This window comes from Sceloporus occidentalis, unplaced genomic scaffold (assembly GCF_023333645.1).
Source record: "Sceloporus occidentalis isolate IW3139 unplaced genomic scaffold, rSceOcc1.0.p SCAF_2, whole genome shotgun sequence".
Taxonomy (NCBI): Eukaryota; Metazoa; Chordata; class Lepidosauria; order Squamata; family Phrynosomatidae; genus Sceloporus; species Sceloporus occidentalis.
Window position 1 is genome coordinate 20,971,444 of NW_028316982.1, and position 20,298 is coordinate 20,991,741.

General features: G+C 40.1%; 1 protein-coding gene across 12 annotated transcripts in view; it reads left to right on the forward strand.

Annotated features, from left to right (window-relative positions):
- Window positions 1-20,298, forward strand: part of MECOM (MDS1 and EVI1 complex locus) — a 109,179-nt gene that overhangs the window by 12,473 nt on the left and 76,408 nt on the right. The window contains exon 1 of one of the 12 annotated variants that reach the window (XM_089508884.1): window positions 7,435-7,570. The exons of the other annotated variants lie outside the window; for them this stretch is intronic. The gene's annotated coding sequence lies outside the window, so the exon portion shown is untranslated. Of the gene's footprint in view, window positions 1-7,434; window positions 7,571-20,298 lie in introns of those variants that run through there. 12 annotated transcript variants of the gene reach the window in all.

Consider the following 20,298-nt stretch of genomic DNA (forward strand, 5'->3'; position numbering starts at 1 on the left):
GTTGGTGATTGCTCTTTGCCATATCTGAGGGCAGCAAACTAACTTGGGGAACTACAAGAAAGCTCATTTAGAGAAACAGCAATGGGATACCACCATTGTCACGCTCTCTGGTACCTACTGCCTGCTCTCTCACTTATCCCTAATGCTAGGGCAAGTTAGGCATGGGGATGAAGTTTTCCCACTGAAAATACAAAAGGGCATTTTTGTTTTTATTAACTGCCCTCGAGTCAATCGCTACTCATGGTGACCCTGCAAAAATTTCTCTCTCTTCTCCTGTCTCCATCACAAAGAAAGAAATGTATATTGCATTATAATAATAATAATTAATAATAATAATTTTTATTTTTACCCCGCCTTTCCATAAAAATGATCAAGGCGGCTTACAAGGGATTAAAACATTACAGTACAGGATAAAAACAATTTCAATATGAAAATTAAAACATTGCTACAGGGAATGGGAACAGGAATCAGTATAAAACACATATATCAAGGGCAGGAGATGGAAGAAATCGATTTACAATAGTAAATAGTAGTATTATTGTGGGTTACAGTAGCCAATGTGCTGAATAATAGTAGTAAGAATATTATAAAATACATCCATGGTGTAATGACATATCACATTGTTAAATAGATTTTGTATGAGGTTGAGGTTCTGCACAAAATTGTATGTATCCTGAGGAAGATTTCAAAACATGAATATATGAACATATTTTTTTATTTCATTCTCTCACTATTCATGTTGTTGTAGATATGTTTTTAAATATTCATCTTGTCATTACTCCATATGTTGCTGATTGTCACCCACAATGATGTTTACTCATTTCTCCCCTTCTGGTGTTTCTAAATTTGTCACTTTTTACATTTGGGTGCCCTGTAGCACTTTTAGTGTTGGTTGGTGTAAACTCTTCTGTCTTCTGTGTGTGGATTGGGAGAATGAGGGTTTTACATTTGAGAAAATGAATTAATATGTTATTTTAACTCAGAAAGAGCTTTCTGCCCTGTGCTCACTGCACCAAATGAGTTTGTTTATGTATTGAACTTCTACCCCACCTTTCTCCTGATATGGGATTCAAAGTGGCTTACACTAATTTAAAACAAGGTTCAGTTAAAATCTTATTTTACAAAAGTAAAAAAGAATTAACCACTACTTAAAGAACATAATTAAAAACAGTTAAAATCACATTTCAAACATAGTTACTAATAAAAGATAAAAACACAGCACACCACTTCACACATGCTGCTGCTGCTGTTGTTGTGGGTCTTCATGTCATTTCTAACATAGGTTTGCTGACACTAAGGCGAACCTACCATGGGATTTTCTGGAGCTGAAAGTGTTTGACTCGCTCAAGGTCATGCAATGGGTTTCCATGGCTGATCAAACCCTGGCCTCTAGAGTTGTAATCCAATGCTCAAACCACTACACCAAAGTGGCACACATCCTACTGCTAGACAATTGAAATTTCAAAAGCCTGCCTGAACAAAAAGTCTTCACTTACCAGCCGAAAGAGATCAGGGAGAGGGCCAGGGAGATCTCTCATGGAAAGGAGTTCCACAGGCTGGAAGAAACCACTGAGAAGGCTGTCTCCTGTGTCTTCACCAAATATCCCTATGAAGGTGGTGGAATCAAGAGAAAGCCTTCTTTAAAGCTCAGGTTATCCTCTTCATAAATTGAGAAACAATATATTCTGTGATGTCTGGGAGGCCAGTTAGACATGATGGTCACAATGTTGTTTAAATAAGGTTTGTCAAAACCATACAGAAGGGGGAGAGGTTCAGAATTCAAGAACAAAATGGGATGTCAGGGTGAGGAGGAATGACTCTTAACTTCCCAGTTGACAGATGTATGTCATTGGCTGGGAAGAAAGTTTAGCATCCTGACCACTGTGCTTCATTTACAAATTGTGACCCACATTTAAAGACGCTTATCAAGTTCCCATGCATTTAGTGGGTTTATTTTACTGGGAGACAGAATTGGATCTAGGCCTATTAAAGTGAATTTCCACAGCCCCTGCTTTCAGGACTGACTCAAGGTTCACTGTAATATCTTGAGATCTGGGGACCTCTCAATTCCTGGCCTTTCATCCCTTTCCATTGCATGTACCCAGTTACAGGAAGAATCTTGGGTAGGAAACAAATTGGAACTCTCCTCAGATTAGTTTTTGAGCATTTTGCAATACATATGTAGAAGAGTGCAGAAAAGAAGCATTGGGGTATAAAGCTGTAACGCAATGTGCCACCTTCCTATTTGCTGTTGCAGTACTGCCCCTCTGATGATGTAGATGGCAGGAAAGTTCTAGACAGAATTAAGAAGTAGACTAATTCTTCTTCAAAGAGTTCAGAATAATTCCTTTCTCAGACTACTATGTGACCATGTTGGCTGGTAGATTCTGGAGTTGTAGTCTTAAAAATAGCTTTTCAAGCTCTGCGCCTTCACTTAGATCAGAAAGAGGAAAATCATGTATGGCCCCATTTTTCACAGCAATTTGGTTCCCAGACAATTAATGGTAGGACAGGAGGACTGCATGTACCAGAAAACAATTCAATCTCTTGCAGCACTGATTACAGATTAATTCTGTTTTTTGAATGGGTAAGAATTGAGAATATTAAGCTCTGTGCCCCCCCTATATATTCATCCCTTTCAGTGTAGTCCAGCATGTTCTGATGAATGCATATTTTCATGTGACATTAGAATCACTTTTATCAGAAACTTTCATGGCATGTGTGACTTTTGTTAACAAAAGTTAGAATGTAGGGAACAATTTAATGTTCAAAGATGCATTCTGATCAGTGCAGTTGCACTGTAATTGGAAGAAATGAGAAACAATATGTTCTTTATGTATTAAGAGTACAGTAGCAAACAAATCTAAGCTTATTTTGAGCTTTCATGGCTTCATTGCAAGAAACTCACAGAACTGTACTTAATGATTCCCAGAGAATTCTGATCACTTGTTTTCATTCTTGTGTCTTCCAAATGTTTTGGACTTTAGCTACCAGAATCCTTACCACTAGTTGCATAGGTCGAGGTTCCTGGGAGCTGATATCCGAAAATATCTGGAGGACTTACTGGGAATCAGTGCTTAAAAGAGAGATTTAACTGCTGGAAATTCATCTAAGGCTGCAGTTCTCTTGCCAGGAATGTGCTTATTCACTCAGTCGCCATGAGCATGCAAGATGTCTGTGGCAGATTTTTGTATTCTGATTTGTAGAGAGACTGGAGGAAAAAGGAGTGGGGATATTGTAGGGGAGAACAGTTTTAGTCACAAGACCCCCATGGACTCCAGTAAGGTTAGAACCCAGTCAGTGCTGTGCAAGCGTGTTGTCAATTAATGCTGCTTCCAGCGTGAACCTAATTTCTCCTTTCTGTCACCCATTGCCTTAGAAGTGCTGGTTGGGATATCCTTGAAATCCAAAAAGTAGTCCAAAAAGTAACTTTTCTAACCTCTGTCATAGAATAGCCACATCTCTCTTAGAGGGGGGAACTTCTGTTTGAAGAGGTGCTCCATTTGAAGGTCTATCCAGTTTCTTTATATTTGGTATAAAGAACTATAAGAAGGCAGAAGAGGGGCCTTCAAATTGTCAATTGAGATTTAACACATAGGCAGTAGATTGTGCTAGCACACAGGTCACTTGCTCAGAGTCTTCCCCACTATGGCAAGATGGATCATAGTTCTGTCTACACAGGCATCAGGACATGAATGTGAATTGAAGCTCCCCAGAAATTGTCTTCAAGTCAACTCTGACTTATGGGAACACTATATTAGGAGTTTAGTTTGTTTTGGCAAGACTAATTCAGAGGAGATTGGTCACCACCTTCTTCTGAGGCTGAGTAGAATATGACTTGTCCAAAATCATCCCGTGGGATTCCATGTTAAGTGGGAATTTGAACCCTGGTATTGCAGAGATCTGGTCCAACACTGAAATCACTATGTCACATTGGTTATTGGACTTCAACTCTCAGCATTCTAGGACTTGCAATCCAAGATCTGGAAGTCTGCATGATTCCCATCCCTGGTACCAGATTTTAGTAATTCTTCCTAATCTCTTCCTAATTTTTTCGGTTTAGCAGATTCTTTACTGGGATGATATAAAATGGTCATTCTGCTTCTCCTTTTGTTCCCAATTGGCAGCAACTGCCAGACTGAGAGAGAGACAGAGACATGGAGAGGACAAGGCATGTGGAGGGCATTGGTCTTTCTCTTTATTCTTTTCATTCCTCCCTCATCAGAGAGGTTAGGCTAAGTCTGTGAGCACCGGTGTGGTGTAGTGATTTGAAAGTTGGACTGTGAGTCTGGAAACCAGATTTCAAATCCCCACTCAGCCATGGAAACCCACTGGGTTACCTTGGGCTAGTCACACTCTCTCAGACTTAGAGGAAGGCAAAGAGAAACCTCTTCTGAACAAATCTTGAGAAAGAAAACCCTGTGATAGGTAGAGTCACCATAAATCAGAAACAACTTGAAGGCACACAGCACACACACACACACACTGAAAGAGAGAGGGAGGGAGGGAGGGAGGGAGGGAGGGAGGGAGGGAGAGGTTAACCCAGAAAAAACAGTAAGGAGAAGGAGCTTCAAGGTCAGTAGGTTCAAAAGAATGGTGATACCCCCTTTCTGACTCAGATATTGGACCCTCAGCAATGCCAGTTCCTGAACAAAGTGTCTGCTAATACTCCTAGTACAAAAGGCAGGATTGCTTATGACTGAAATCAGTAGTGATCAAAACTTGCAAAAAGAGACCTTAGTTCTAAACTATATGGGTCTTGCACTCTGGGATATGATCCATATAGCATTATTAAGCCATTATGTTCCAAGTGATAGAAAGTGAAAACTTCTTTAATAGGAAGAATCAGGCCAATGTAAATTCAAAGGAAATCCTGCGCCTTTACACATGTAGGCATGGGGTGTGTGTATTAGGAATGTAAGGAACATTTGCACATTCTTTTTATCCTTGATTAAAAAAAAACCTTGTCTGTATTTGGAAAAGTGTCAGCCTTTGTGAGATTTTTGGCTACAGCACAAGAACAAAAAGACCAGTGGTCTTTTTTTTAAAATCATCTTCAAAACACATAAAATTCTGGGGGGAAATTGTGTATTTTGGACAAAAATGTGGATTTTGTGCAAAAGCATTGCCTTTTTTTGGCAAACTTTCCCGAATTACAGGATTTATAAAGATGTCCCTAAAATGTGAAAAATAATCTAAAATATATGATTGCGGCCTGTTACAGACTGCCAAAATAAAGCTGCTTTGGGTCTTTTTGGAGATATGCTATTTACATGATGCATGGGTCCTAAGAATCCGGAAGCTGCACCAAAGCTGCACTCCAGTGCTTAGGAATGGAGTGTGGCTTTGGTGCGACCTCCGGACTCTTAGGACCCATGCATCATTTAAATAGCATATCTCCAAAGAGACCTGAAGCAGCTTTATTTTGGCAGTCTGTAACAGACTATATGTGTTTTTCATCCATCTCTGTGAGAATGAAAGAAGCTGGAATGAAACTTCACATTCCTAATATTGTATACACATAATACTAAATGCATATCTGTCTGTCTATACATACAGAATGTACTCCAGAATTGAAAGAATATAGTAAAGGATTGAGGTCTGGTAAACCCTGTCTCAGAGGTTGCATCTCTACTATGGAAATAATGCAGTTCGACACCGCTTTAACTGTCATGGCTTAATGCTATAGAATTCCAAGATATGTAGTTTTGTGAGCTACTATATTTAGTTTTTTTCTGGAAGAGAGCTCTGGTGGCCGAACAAACAACAGATTCCAGGGTTCCATAGGATGGAGCCATGCCAGTTAAAGTGGTGTCAAACTATATTATTTCTGCAGTGCGGAAGCCTTGCTTTCGAATATATTTGTATCATTTGGCAGAATATACTGCAGGGTATTGGGATACATGCTGCACTAAGAACTGTTCCTCATGGAAGAGCAATGGGTTAATAAGATCATAGGACAGTTTTGAATAGGACAAATGTGTTTGTGTTAAGACATGTAAATGAATTGTCACTTAGTAAGTCACTCTATTAAACCATTCTTGTACTGCAGAAGAACCAATGGAATAGCGTAACAGTAAATAAAAGAACTGAAATCATATGCTATTGCATGTTACCCCTGAACAGGGACGTAGCCAAGGGGGGGGGGGTTGGGGTCCGGACCCCCCTTCCATTAGAAAAATGAATGGTGTGTGCTGCTGCGCTGCCGCACCCAAGCCCCATTATAATGGTGGCACTTAGTCTGGACCCCCCCCTTCCTAAAATCCTAGCTACGTCCCTGCCCTGAAACAAAGTCAACATTAACAGCAAACTTCAAAAGCAAACTTCTATTGCCCAGTATGTCTGTGTGAGAGAGATCTTTCCCTCTCTCTTTTCAGACCGTTCAGGAAGTGCATTTTCTCTATTATTTCAAATATTACAGCTTCCTGGATAGGTTGAAGGTCTTTCATAATTCACACTTCTGTCATTCTTTACACATGCCAAATGTAGTCTGTTAAGCATAAATAAAACATCCACTGCCTAACCAGGGAAAATAAACTGCATAGCCTTCTCCATCTTCTTAAAGGAAAGGGGGCATATTCTTCTCTTTATTTTATAAACAATTTAGTATTTTTCCCCCTTACTTTATAACTTGAACATATATAGCTGTTAATTTTTTTTAAAAGACATGTTTCAGGGTCAGAGATGTGTTTAAATACTCTGCAAATACAGAATATGACAGCCCAAGATTTCATATTTTAAAAAGAATTATTTAAAAACAAGTTCCTATGGTGACTTTGAAAATGAGAGTATATTGCCTAGTGGAGCCTCAGAGGTCATGGTAAGAACATGGTTTCTTGTCTTTTAGGGAGCTGAAGGTACCCAAAATAGCTTCTCATTTTGTAAGCACCAGGGGTTTGCATGGTTCTTTGCCCTGTTCCTGACTAGTAGAAGCAGACTACATGTGTGTGTGCCTTCAAGTCACCTGTCAATTTACTGCAACTCCATCAATTTCAGAGGGCTTCCTTCCTTCCTTTTTCTTCTTTGCATAAAAATAAGAAGGTTTTCTTAGGCAAGGAATACTCAGAGGTGAGTTTGCCAGTTCATTTCTCTGAAATATAGCCAACAGAACCTAGTATTCCTTTAGCAGTCTCCCATCCAAGTACTGACCAGAGCTGATCCTGCTGAGCTTCCACGATCAGATGGGATCTAGTGCCTTTAGGGTGTTTAGGCTAATGTTAAAACAGTTCACAGATGAAAAACAGGACATGTTTGGACAAGCAACATCAAAGTGTGGTCAAGATGGCAAATCTTATTAATGAGGAAGAACATACAACTTAGGGGAGGCTGCAGCAGCTGCTTTAGCTTCAGCCTTGTGAAAAGGATCCTCCTCCTTTGCCCTGTGCTGGGTTAATTGAGTGCAAACTGCTTTTGCACATTGAATTCAGTTGGTTGCAAATGAGCTAAGCCAGGGCAAAGGGGGAAAATAAGAGGAGGAGCAAGAAACTGGGACATTTTAAAAGCAGCTGGAAAAGTGGGATGACAGAGGATTAATAAGGACTGTCCCTGCCAAATCAGGACCGTTGGAAAGGTATGAGACTAACAGTATGATCATGCACATATTTACCCAGATGTTTTGTGTTCACCAGAATCTACTCCCAGATATATTGTCATACAATTGCAGTATAAGGCTTATCTTGGAATTAACCTCATAGGAGATTGTGTGTATGCACATGTATAGAGTGCCTTTTAATTACTAAGGAGCAGATGTAACCAAGATCCATCTTTCTGCAATTAAGAGCCTAAAGCCATTCCTATGTATGTATGTATTACATTTCAGCCAAGTTTCAGTTCCAGCACCTTCTTTTTCTAAAAAGAAATTAATCTCTGCTGCCTTCTTAACCAGATAATTTGAGTTTTCCTGTAATGGTCTAAATGAAGCAAAAGCCCATTTCTGACATATGAATCACCGTTCCATCACCCTGCAGGTCTCTGTGAAATTTTGGTGGTCATCTTACAAAAGTAATAGTTACTATTATTAAGGCCATTATACATCTGAAAATTCAGAGCTATCATTAAGTAGCAAACCATATTACTCACATATTGAGAAATGCTATTTCATTGTCAAAACGCTATGGAATAAATACTCTTGGGTTTAAGTTTGAGGGCACTGAGAATTGTATAAAATAGGAACATAGAGAAAGTAATTTATTAACTTCTATTTTTCTGAGAGGTTCTTGACCATTTTTGGCTCCAGATACTGCTTGTCTTAGTGTTGCAGCCCTTAAAAAATCCTTACAATTATGCTAGGTGTAGAAGAAATGTCCCTGCTTTTCACAAGAGGGTGATTCTCTGTGCTTTTCTACAAAAGGAGAGGGGAAAATATGTAACATTAGTAGCCCTTGTTATAACCAGATTAAAATTGTCAGCAATCTATCTATTTATTTATTGCTTTATGTCCCATTATAATACAGCTGGTACAGACATTTTAAGTAAAGCGTTATATGGGTTTCGTATTTTGCTTTGTATGATAAGCAATAGTATACATGACTCTTAGTTAGGCTAGTTAAATGTAGCATCCATGTTCAGAGAAAATACACTATATATTACAAGTGATCCCTGGGAAGTTCAAAAGTGTGGTGCAAAGGCAGTAGATAGCTTTCTCCTGTGCTTTGGAAAAGCTATTTTTTATGTCCCACATTGTGCATTTCCCCAAGGCCTTTGGTCAAATCTTGGAAAAGTTCTTTGACTGCAACTATCATGCTGGCTGGGATTTTTTTTAAAGTAACTTTCCCAAGTTCTGTGTGTGACCAGAAACTGCCAGAGCCATAATGCTGGCTGATATGAACCTTTGATCTAACTATTTAGGATTATTAATGTTTTGCATATGAAGTTCTGTGATTAAGTGACCTATTTTGCTTTCTTATAAAAAGGGACTCACTCTTTCATTCTGTTGAAGAAAACCATGAGCAAGTTTCCTTTCTGAGATCTCCGATGATCTTTTGAAGTGAAAGGCACACTGAAAAAAATTAATGCAGCTGAAATTATATTAGTTGCATGCCTCTAAAGTAGTCTTCTGTTGAACCACTTGCCTGGTCATCATTGAGAGTTGAGTGTTTAGAACTCCTTCTAGATGTGTACTCAGTGACAAAAGAGGGAAACAGCACCAGAAATCCATCCATACTTCCTAGAACTTCACATCCTCCATGACCAGCATTGCATTAGACTGGCAAAGGAATAACAGAGTGTTCTTATTCTTTTTTGTTGTGCATCCTGCCTGAACAATATACACTTGCCTGATTTTTACTTGTAGAAGGGTTTCCTTGTATGACTAAATAGCACCATAGCATAGGTATGGGAAAGATGGGGGATTATCCCCCAGATAAGAATTCTGCACTCCCATGAAATTTTGCCCCTCAAATTTCTAGCATTGCAAAGGGTGAGATACTAAAAATTATTGTAACCAAGAGCTATTCTATTTGCTTTATTTGGTAGCTTTACTTGCCCCTTTTCTTTGGATGCCCAAACTCTATTTCTAAATGTTCAACTGAAGTTTTAAGTTACCGCAATGCAAAAAATTGGGGATTGAAGGAAACTTTAATGGAGGGGCAGAATTCTTATGGCAGTGCTCTTTCCCCTCCCCCTACATTTCAGAAAGGCGCCAGATCCCATCTGATCATAGAAGTGAAGAAGGTCAGCCCTGGTTGGCATTTGGATGGGAGACTACCAATGAATACCAGGTGCTGTAGGCTGTATTTCAGAGGAAGGAACTGGCAAAGCCACCTCTGAGTATTCCTTGATTAACAAAAGTCTATCAAATTCATAAGATGGCAAAATCAAGGTTTTCTTATGGAAATTTCTAAATTACTTGCATATTTTTGACTATGGATGGTTAAATTCATGAATAAAGAAACTGAAGACTGACTGTAAATACATGAATTAGTTGCCCCGTTGTAGTCCCAAAATGAATATGTGTTTACATATGTGATGAAAAGGCTCTAAATGAACGTGTCATTAAAGAGAGAGAGAGAGAGAGAGAGAGAAATGGGTACTTTCTGTTTCTTAAAACCTGCTGTTTTTCTCAGTCAGTTACAACCTAATGATGAGAACTTGAGTTGGAAAATTGCAGATACTAACTTGTTCAATAGTGTCTAAAGGAGGAATCAAAAGGATCTGTCTTCTTGCCAAAAGAATAAATTCTTGTTAGCTTCATGAACTGTAATGTGCCCAACTGCCCAGTTCTGGTGGACCTAGTGCTGTTTTGTTGTCTGAAGTGGCAGAGCTCAAATTGTACCCCTCTTCTCCTAGGGTAAATACTTTACAAAGACTTACTGCACCAATCAGACATTGATTCTTGTCTCTATCTGTTTCTATCTCCTCGTGCTGGTAAAGCAGGTTTGCCTAGCATTTGTTTATCACCCTCATCATGGATCTCCTGAGGTGCTGTGCAATGGACAAAAATATCTATACAGTTAAGAAAACAAAACTTAAAATGCATTTAAAAACCAAAATTCTCCAAAGATTGTTCTAGGATCATGGACAATGCAAAACCAGGTAGAAGAGCTAGAGCAGGTTCCTTTAAAGTCTGGTCTTCCATGGGAGGGCATTTCACATTCATGGTGGTGTCACAGAGGAAATCCTGTCATGCGTAAGCACCAGCCTAGCATCACAGCAGTGGGGTGGGATGCACAACAAGGCCTCTACTAAAGATTTTACATTTTGGGCAGTTCTTCAAACATCCTGGCCCCAAGCCATTAGGGCATTGTAGGTTGAAAGCAAGACCTCAGATTGAGCTCACAAGCAAATGGCAAGACAGTGCAGGTTTTGTAAGGCCATTGTTATGTGGACACTGAAATACATACCCACAAGAGTCTGGTTGCCCCATTTTGCACTAGATGTAGCTTCTTTTCACTTTCTGAGGGCAGCTCCAGGTAGGGTGTATTATGGTAATCTAATTGGGAGGTGACTAAGACATGAACCACTGTGGCCAGTTCTGCCCTCCTAGGCACAGCAACCAAAGCTGGACTAAGGCACACCTGGCCACAGCAGCCACCTGGCTTTCCTGTTAGAGTGCTGCATTCAAGAGCACTCCTAAACTATAGACCTAACCTTTCAGAGGGAACACAATCCTATTCAGAACAAGTTGTAATCCCAACCCAGAATTTCCATCTTGTTTGAATCGAGCACCATGGATGGGGCAGCCTTGAGTAGGCCAACAAGGTTCATGCTGCTGCATGAGGAGAGTCACAAACAACCATTCCTAACCTAGGGGCTAGTTTACATGTCAGTGTATTATGTGGATAGCTGAAGATTTTCACACATTCACATCAACATATATTTGTCTTCATTCTGCTGTACAAATTTGCATCTGTTTGCCTTTCCTGTGCTGAAAATGTGTAGCCATGCAAACCCATGTGAATCATCACAGGATTTCATATCCTCACAGATATGCCAGTAAAAATCACAAATCCCTTTTTAGTGGAATTTATAGAGTTTTTTTGCACCCTTGCTTACAAAAAGCCTGAATTCCTCTGAATTGCAGGTGGGTGGAACAAGTCAAATGAGAAATATTTTAATTGTGTAGATAAGCCCTAAGGTGTGGGATGAGGCAAAAACCAAACAATACCATTATTTGCAAGGGCAAGTTCCCAAAAGTATTGGGTTGTACACTGACCACGTAGTGTCAAGTGGAGACTTAAGTTTTTGAATGGTCCTTCACAGATTGGCAGAGACAGACATTTCTCATCATCCAGTGGCCAACTCAAACACAATACCTTTCAGCACTCTGGTTCCTTACCCACCAGTATAAATGCTGCCTTTCAACCTTTGGGACTTGAACTGATGCCAAAGGAAGGGCTAAAGGTCGACCATCAAGTCTGTTGTATATAGTCCTATACATGTTGCCTTTGTTCTTTCACTGCTCTGGAAGTCAGCAGTCATGTCTTGGGCTCATCAGCCCATGACTTTCTATTCCCATTCAAATTCACCAAGGCCATTAGACTTCTGGAGAAAAGTCAGATTTAAATACATTTATCTTAATAAATGGAAAAGCAACTGTTGCTTAAAGCAAATATTCAGTGCATGCAATGTTGACATCAAATTTATTTGCAGAACTTAAAAGCTGGCCTTACTTAAATCTATTTCAGCCTTGGATCAAATGAATGTGGCTGTCCCAACCTGGCCCCCAGTGAATCGAAGTCCACATCACCAACTCACAGCATCATTTGTCACAATTGGCAGTATCTGCTCATGAAAAAATTATTAGAAAAGCAGAGGTTGTGGAGTAGGCATGAGGTGCATTAAGAGAGCTGCATAGGGAATCATGCTCAAGGTTTGCCCTTGCTCTGCCAGCACTCACTCTTGTTTGACTCCTGTTTTCACAAAGCCCAATAAATCTCAAGTTAAAGCTGAGAAAGAGTTTGAGCTCATTTAACTCTGTCCTTCTGTTCTGCCTTTCATGCTCAGTCATCTTTTCAGACGTCTGTTTGCTACTGTACTTGTCACATTCTCTTCCCTTCTCTTTCAAATACATTATGAAAGTGATTTTTGCATATTAACTTGAAAACAGCAGTTGCGTACATATAAAGACGTTTATGGAGCAACATTATTTGAGAAGCAGTAAACTGTTTGGTGATGGTGGAGTGAGGAAGAGAATTATTTGTGTAAGAATCTGCTTCTTTATATGAAGCACATAAAACATGTATAGAAATGAAAAGAAATGGATCTTTAAGGAAACATGCCTTGTCTTGTCTTGCCTTGTCTTCATTAAGGCTTTCTTCACAGATCTTGCCCCGTGTGTAGAGTTTTCTACAGTCCTGGTCTAAAAGCCACGCTCTTGTGCTGACACATGCTCTTGAGCCATATTGGGAGAAGGTGGGATCTAAATAGATAAAAATATTGTTATCTCGGACATGGTATAGGTGGGTCTCATAAGTAGAACAAATGTTGTTTTTTCCTTTAAAAATGTGTGCGAAAAGGCCACAAGATTATTGAAAGTACAATCTGCATTATTCAACTCTAACATCATAGTTAGCATCTACGATATTTTAACCATTCTTTTCCAGCAGAGTTAAGTAGGGTGATAAAAAAGGGAGGTGTCTCTCATTCTTTGCATGCATGGTGAATTCCCCCCGCCACAAAATAAAGCATATTTTTGTAGTTCTCCTTAGCTAGTTAATTAGAATAATAGAACCGTAGACTTGGAAGAGACCACAAGGGCCATCCAATCCAACCCCATACCAGGCACTCCCAACAGATGGCCATCCAGCCTCTGTTTAAAAACCTGTGTGTGTGTATTACTCTTAAATATATTTACTTCTATTTAAGCCTGAATAATTTTAATGGCAGAGCCAACATGGCGTAATGGTTTGCATGTTGGACTCAGACTGTGGAAGACCAGAGTTCGAATCTTCTGCTCAGCCAGGCAAACCCACTGGGTGACCTTGGGCAAGTTACACTCACTTACTGTAATGTAGCGGATAAACTTCCTCCAAAGAAATCTTTGCTAAGAAAACAAGAGCCAGCATGTTACAGTGGTGTGAGTATGAGAGGAGTCTGTGAGACCATAGTTTGAATTCCCACTCAGCCATGGAAACATACTGGATGATCTTGGGCAACTCATGCTATCTCAGTAACTCACATTATCCCAAGAAAACCTGATGAAAGGGTTGTCATAAGTCAGAATCAACATAAAGAAGCAGAACAACAACATTGTTAGTGGGATGATTTTCTAAGCACAGGACTCTAATGTTTGTGTCTGATTCGGAAAGCCCTTTGTGCAATCTGCTTGAAAGCACTTTAAACACCAAGCATTGCACTCAAGACTGAGGTAAGGTTATCAGATTTTCAGCTAGCTCTTCAGCAGCTAGGGCAGTTACATGAAAAACAAGACAGGGCTCCTGTACCTTAAATAGTTGCATGTACTTCCAACAGGTATAGCTTATCATGCAGTCTGTAGCTTCTGAAACCCCCCTTTCCACACAGCTGGAACTGTTAAAGATATAGGAGCCCTCTTCTCCATACAGCTACCATACTGGCAGCTGAGAATGCACCTCCTCTCACTAAACATTAGGGGATATGGTGCTCAGTTGCAATTTTAGTTTCAAGAGATGGAGTGGATTCCTTTTCTGAAAAGAGAACAAAAACTCACATCACTTTGCACAAAAATCTGTACATGTATATATACTTATTGACTCTGAGGCTGGGTGCCAGCATTAGATTCTAGATCTTAGTCTACAATATAATATGTAAATTGATCCAGTCAAGTCATACTCTAACTTTCTCAATCCAAGCAAGCCATGGATCAGTTAAGATATACCACCACTCTTTGAGCCCACGACAACCATGCTTTTCCATTGATCATGAAGTCACACAAAAAGCCTGCCCTATGTATTCTGACTTTGAGCTTTGTCCAGTTTTGCTTTGTGCATTTGATTATGACCTCAGCTTTTTCAATTCTTAATCTTCTGAAATTTCCGCAGGAGTCTATTTTAGCAAAAACAACAGATTCTTGTGGCACCTTAAAGACAAGCAAGCTTTTAATATATAATTGTGCCAGAGAGGCTTTTAATGAGGTATGCGCTCTAGTTATGTTTTTAAACTTTTGTATGTTTTATGTAATTTTATATTGTTTTTACCTAGGTGGTTTTAATTGTTTTTTTTTAGTTTTTATTGTAAAGTTTTTAAATGAGTTAATCTGTGAGCCACCTTGGATCCCTTTTTGGGAGAAATGCAGGATAGAAATGAAATGAAAAAAAAAATTAAAAGGGGAATGAAAAGGAATAATAAATACAGTGGGCCCTTGGTATCCTCTGGAGTTTGGTTCCAGGACCCCCCCCCCCCCATGTGTTCCAAAATCTGTGGATGCTCAAGTGCCATTATATACAATGATGTAGTAAAATGGTAACCCTTATATAAAATGGCAAAATCAAGATTTATGTTTTTCAGTTTATATATTTTTGAGTATTTTCAATCAGTGGATGGTTGAATCGGTGGATATAGAGTGCCAACTGTAAGCAAGTAAGCAAGTTTTATTAAGCATAAGCTTTCTGGACTGTAGCCTCTGAAAGAATAGTCTCCAGTCCACGAAAGCTTATGGCTTATAAACCTGTTAACATTTAAGGTGCTACAATATATTTTTTGACTGCAATCAGGTATTAAATGCTGTCTTCGCTAAGTTTTGGTGCAGGCAGCCTCTCTTTTCCTTTTCCTTACTATTTTACCTGAACATGGATTACCTTGACATGCTAAGTTTCCAATTTTCATCTTCAGTTATATTACACTAAGTCCAAGATGATCTAAAATATATGGGGAAAGTGCTAGAGGTATGGCAAAAGGCATTTTCTTTTTGATTTTTGCAGGTTTGAATCAAAGAGGAGCAGACTTTTTAAAAGTCTGCAATATCATAGTGTTTCCTTTCCTTTAAAAAGAAAACAAAAATGGGTCTGGGAGCAAGGGAGGGAATCTTTTTTGGTGTACGTGTTAAGGCAGCGTTTTTCTTTGCGAGACCTTGCTGTGAAGTTCTAATATGTCACCATTCAAATGTCAGCAGGCTGTTGGAAAGGAAGCTAATAACTTAAACCTTTGAGAGCTGCCAACAAAAGAGGTAATTCAGATTGTGGAGAGAATGCCATTGTGTTTGTAGGGGAAATAGATTTCCAGAATGAAACATGCTACTTGGAAGCATTTATCTTTTGTCTGCGGGGAAAGGGGAGGGGGACAAAAATATATTACAAAACTCAAAAGATGGTTTGGCCAAGATAGCTCTAAGGGAGGAAAAGGGAGTTGACAGAAGTGGGAGTGGAAACTACAGAAGTCCCTGGTCTCTCTCTCTCTCTTTTTTTATTGGGAGAGCACACAGCTAACAGTAGTTAGCAGTAGCAGTCTGTGCATTTTATGATTAACGGTTTTTTTCCCTCCAGATTTTTTTGTTGCATGTATGTCTTTAAAGAGCCAACCACACCATGGCCTCAGCTTGTCCCTTGGAAATGTCAAGTTAACAAGCACTTCCCTACTTATCCCAGCATCACCCACCATTATATGACCTGCTTTCTTTCCACGGTTGAGCTGTTGGTACTTTAAAAAAAAGATAAAATAAGAGAATGATTTTCTAATAGGAGAGCCAAAAAAGAAAAAAGAAAAGAAAAAAGATGAAACAATCGGATCAGGAGAAATGCAGCACACTCTCTTAAGATAGTTGTCCTTTTTTTTTTTTTTTTGTTCTTCTGAGCACATACTTGTGGTCAGGCTCTTTCTGAAAATAATAATAAACAATTGGGTTTTAGAGCCATCTACTGGAGTTGTGTAAGAACTGCCTGCATCTGAAGTCAGAGTTTTATGCAAGTGGGTTGTTGCTATTGGCAGGGATGATCGATGTGGTCTTTCTAGTGTTTGATAACTTCCCCTAAGGCTAGCATATAAAAAACCCTGTTGCTTCTTCTTACTCTCTCTTCTGTCTCGGCTACTGTATCTTCCCAGGATTAATATCTGTTGCAAACCTTTTTCTTTCCCAAGAGAAGGCTCCCTCAGTACTAAATCTGCCACTGCATACAGTCAGCCTGTAGTTTCAGAAGGAGGCAGTGTATTGTAGTGGTTTGCACATTGGGCTAGGACTTTGGAGTCCAGGGTTCAATTTCCCGCTTGGCCATGAAAACCCACTGGATGACCTTCAGAGAGTCACAGTATCTCAGTTTCAGAAGAAAGCAAAGGTAAACTCCCTCTGAATAAATCTCAGCAAGAAAATAGGGTCGCCAAAGGGTCACCATAAGTCGGAAATGACCTGAATGCACACAACAGCAACTACAACAACATGCTTTCAGGAATAATTTTTTTGCTCACGAGACAGCACATTATGTCTTCTAAGTACACACAAAATTTGAACATTTGATTTTAAGCAAAGTCTGTGACCCACCTCAAAATGCCTTCTCTTTTTTTAGCTCACACCATTAAAAAAAGGATACTGGCCATAAGACATAAAGCATTTTTAGGGGAGCAACAAGACAGAGAAAGCTTTTCTCTGCAAAGACAACCTCTAGGTCTTCTATGAGAATTTTCTAGCAATGAGGGCCTACAATAATGCTTTCCAAGCTACCTGACATGACACACCAGCAGTTTTATATTTATTTTTTTCAGTGTGCCAGGAACCAATAGCATATTTGTGCCTAATAGCTACAATTGTCTCTTTCTTTCCTGGGAACTGACAAAGAACTGGCAGCTAGGTTGCTGCCATGCTGCAGAATTAATGCAGTTTGACACCTCTTTAACTATTATTATTATTATTATTATTATTAACCTTTATTTATAAAGCGCTGTAAATTTACACAGCGCTGTACATACAATCTTTTTAATTGGACGGTTCCCTGCCCTCAGGCTTACAATCTAACAAGACACAACACAAAAGGAGAAGGGATTGGTGGTGGGGAACGGACCTCTCTAGTAGCATAATACATATAAAGTACATGGCAATACAGGAAATGATTCAATAAAACAGGCAACAAAAGAACATCAAATAGCAAGTGACAGTTATGCAATGCCTGGGAACGCTTCCCTGAACAGGATGGTCTTCAACTCTGTTTTGAAGCTGGTTTAAGAAGTGATGGCTCTTGCTCATGGGGGAAGAAGGTTCCAGGCGTGAGGGGCAGTGAGTGAAAAGGGGTGAATCCAAGATGGGGCAGAGGAAATCCTGGGCTGTGACAGCAGACCTTGACTGCCAGAGCGGAGGGCCTGAGTGGGAAGGTGAGAAGGTCTGATAAGTAAAGAGGGCCCAGCCCATGGAGGGCTTTAAATGTGGACAGCAGGAGCTTATACTGAATGCGGAAAGGGAGGGGGAGCCAGTGAAGGGATGCCAACACAGGAGAGATGTGGTCAGAGCGGTGGGCGGATGTGATAATGCATGCAGCTGAATGCTGGACAGAGATTAAAGGACGGAGGTGAGAAAGAGGAAGCCCAGCCAGGAGGACGTTACAGTAATCAAGTCGTGAGACCACTAGGGCATGGACCAGGATCTTGGCAGCAGAGGCGGAAAGATATGGTCGGATTTTGGCAGTATTGTATAGAAAGAATCTACAAGCCTTGGCTGTGGTCTGGATCTGAGGGATACACGACAGAGAAGAATCAAAGATAAAACCAAGACTGCGGGCTTGCTGGACTGGTTGAATAGAAATGTTGTCCACAGAGACAGAAAAGGAGTGTTGAAGGGTGGACTTAGGAGGAAAGACAAGAAGCTCCGTCTTGGACATGTTGAGCTTCAAGCGCCGATGGCACATCCACTGCGAGACAGCTGTGAGACAAGACGAAACTTGCTGTTCAAGCCATGGAGAAAGGTCAGGGGTGGAAAGATACAACTGGGTGTCATCGGCATACAGATGGTAGGAAAAACCAATAGAGCTAATGAGTTTACCTAAGGACAGTGTGTAGAGAGAAAACAGAAGGGGACCCAGAACAGAGCCCTGGGGAACTCCAACAGATAAGGGAACAGGAGAAGAAGTCTGACCACCTGCAACCACTGCAAAAGATCTGTCTGACAAATAAGATCTAAACCAGTCGAGAACGGAGTCTGAGAACCCAAGGTCAGAAAGTATATCAACTAGAAGACAGTGATCAACGGTGTCAAAGGCTGCAGACAAATCAAGAATGAGAACAGAGTAAAAGCCATTAGCCTTGGCCCATAAAAGGTCATTGGAGATCTTAGTGAGAGCTGTCTCTGTAGAATGCCTTGGGCGGAAACTAGACTGAAAGGGATCGAGGATGGAGTTGGCTTCAAGAAACTCAAGACACCGAGAATAAACAACCCGTTCCAAAACTTTAGAAAGAAAGGGAAGAAGAGAAATCGGACTATAGCTAGACAAAGAGGAGGGGTCAAGAGAAGGTTTTTTCAGAATTGGGGAAATAAGAGCATGTTTGAAGTCCGAAGAGAAGGAGCCAGTAGAGAGAGAGATTGAAGATATGGAGAAGTGAGGGCAGAAAAGAAGGAGCTATACAGATTAGAAGACGGGTAGGAATTGGAGCAAGGGAACAGGTTGCAGGTTTGCAAGAGTTCAGAAGTGTAGAGAGTTCATCCAAAGAAGCAGGAGGAAACACAGAATTTTTTTTAAGCGAGGGCGATAGAAGATTGTGAGCAGAAGAAGAATCGGGAGGGACTATCTCAGAGCGAATAGTGGTAATCTTAGAGATGAAATAGTTAGCAAAGTCATTGGGAGAGAATGATGAAGAGACAGCAGGAGAGGGAGGTTTAAGCAAAGTGTTGAAGGTGGCGAACAAACGCTGCGGGTGCCTCTCATTGGCAGAGATCAATGATTTGTAATAATTCTGTTTTGCCATAGACAGGGCACGTGAGAAGGACGAAAGAACAAATTTGTAATGGATAAAATCAGCCCACTGTTTGGACTTTCTCCAACGATGTTAGGCCGCTCTGGAGCAGGACCGGAGAAACTTAATGAGGGGGGTAAGCCAGGGCTGAGGCCTAGTCTTAGAGGAAGAAGTGCGTACAGAGTCAGGGGCAAAGTGGTCAAGAGTCGAGGAAAGAGTGGAGTTAAATAAAGACATTGCTGAATCAGCAGAATTCCCGAGATTTAGGGAAGAGAGAGATGAATCCAGGGTCTGACCAAGATGGTCATAGCTCCATCCTATGGGATCATGGGAACTGTAGCTTGTTTTTGTTCCCAAACTCTCTGAGAGAGAAGACTAAATGTCTCACAAAAATACAGTTCCCAGAATTCCATAGCATTGATCCATGGTAGTTAAAACGATGACAAACTCAATTAATTCTGCAGTGTAACATATAGCTTAGGGACTAGCACTGATTCATAGGCCATCACTTTGAGTAGCATTGGCCTAGAATATATTACTAATATAGCCTACTGTTTTTATTCCTAGTTCTTTTTAATCACCAATCCAGGTTTTTTTTTTTTCCGGTTCACAATGGACTATAAATTTAGGATTTGCTGTAAATAATACTTTTATACCTGTTTCAACTGCTGCTTTGGTAAAATTTTCCTTTAGACATGGGAAATGAAGGCTACAGTCCTAGGTACAGCTACCAGGGCTGTTAACTAGAACTGGGAGATTATTAAAGTGAAACTGTGAAGGTGAATTATTTAGGCCAGCCTATATAGCAACTTTTGTGATGCTGCTTAGACAGAAATAACTACTTGACATCTTGCACTCTGTTGTGTCTGTCTAGGTTAAATGGGGAGTGTGTGGGGGGAGGTGTATCCCTTGGTGATAATCATTTGGGGCTGTCTTACATTGATGGATATCCATCTGCTAGATTGTCTCCTTTATTATAATTTTATTTTGTGGCCAGGTAGTAAGACTTGGTCC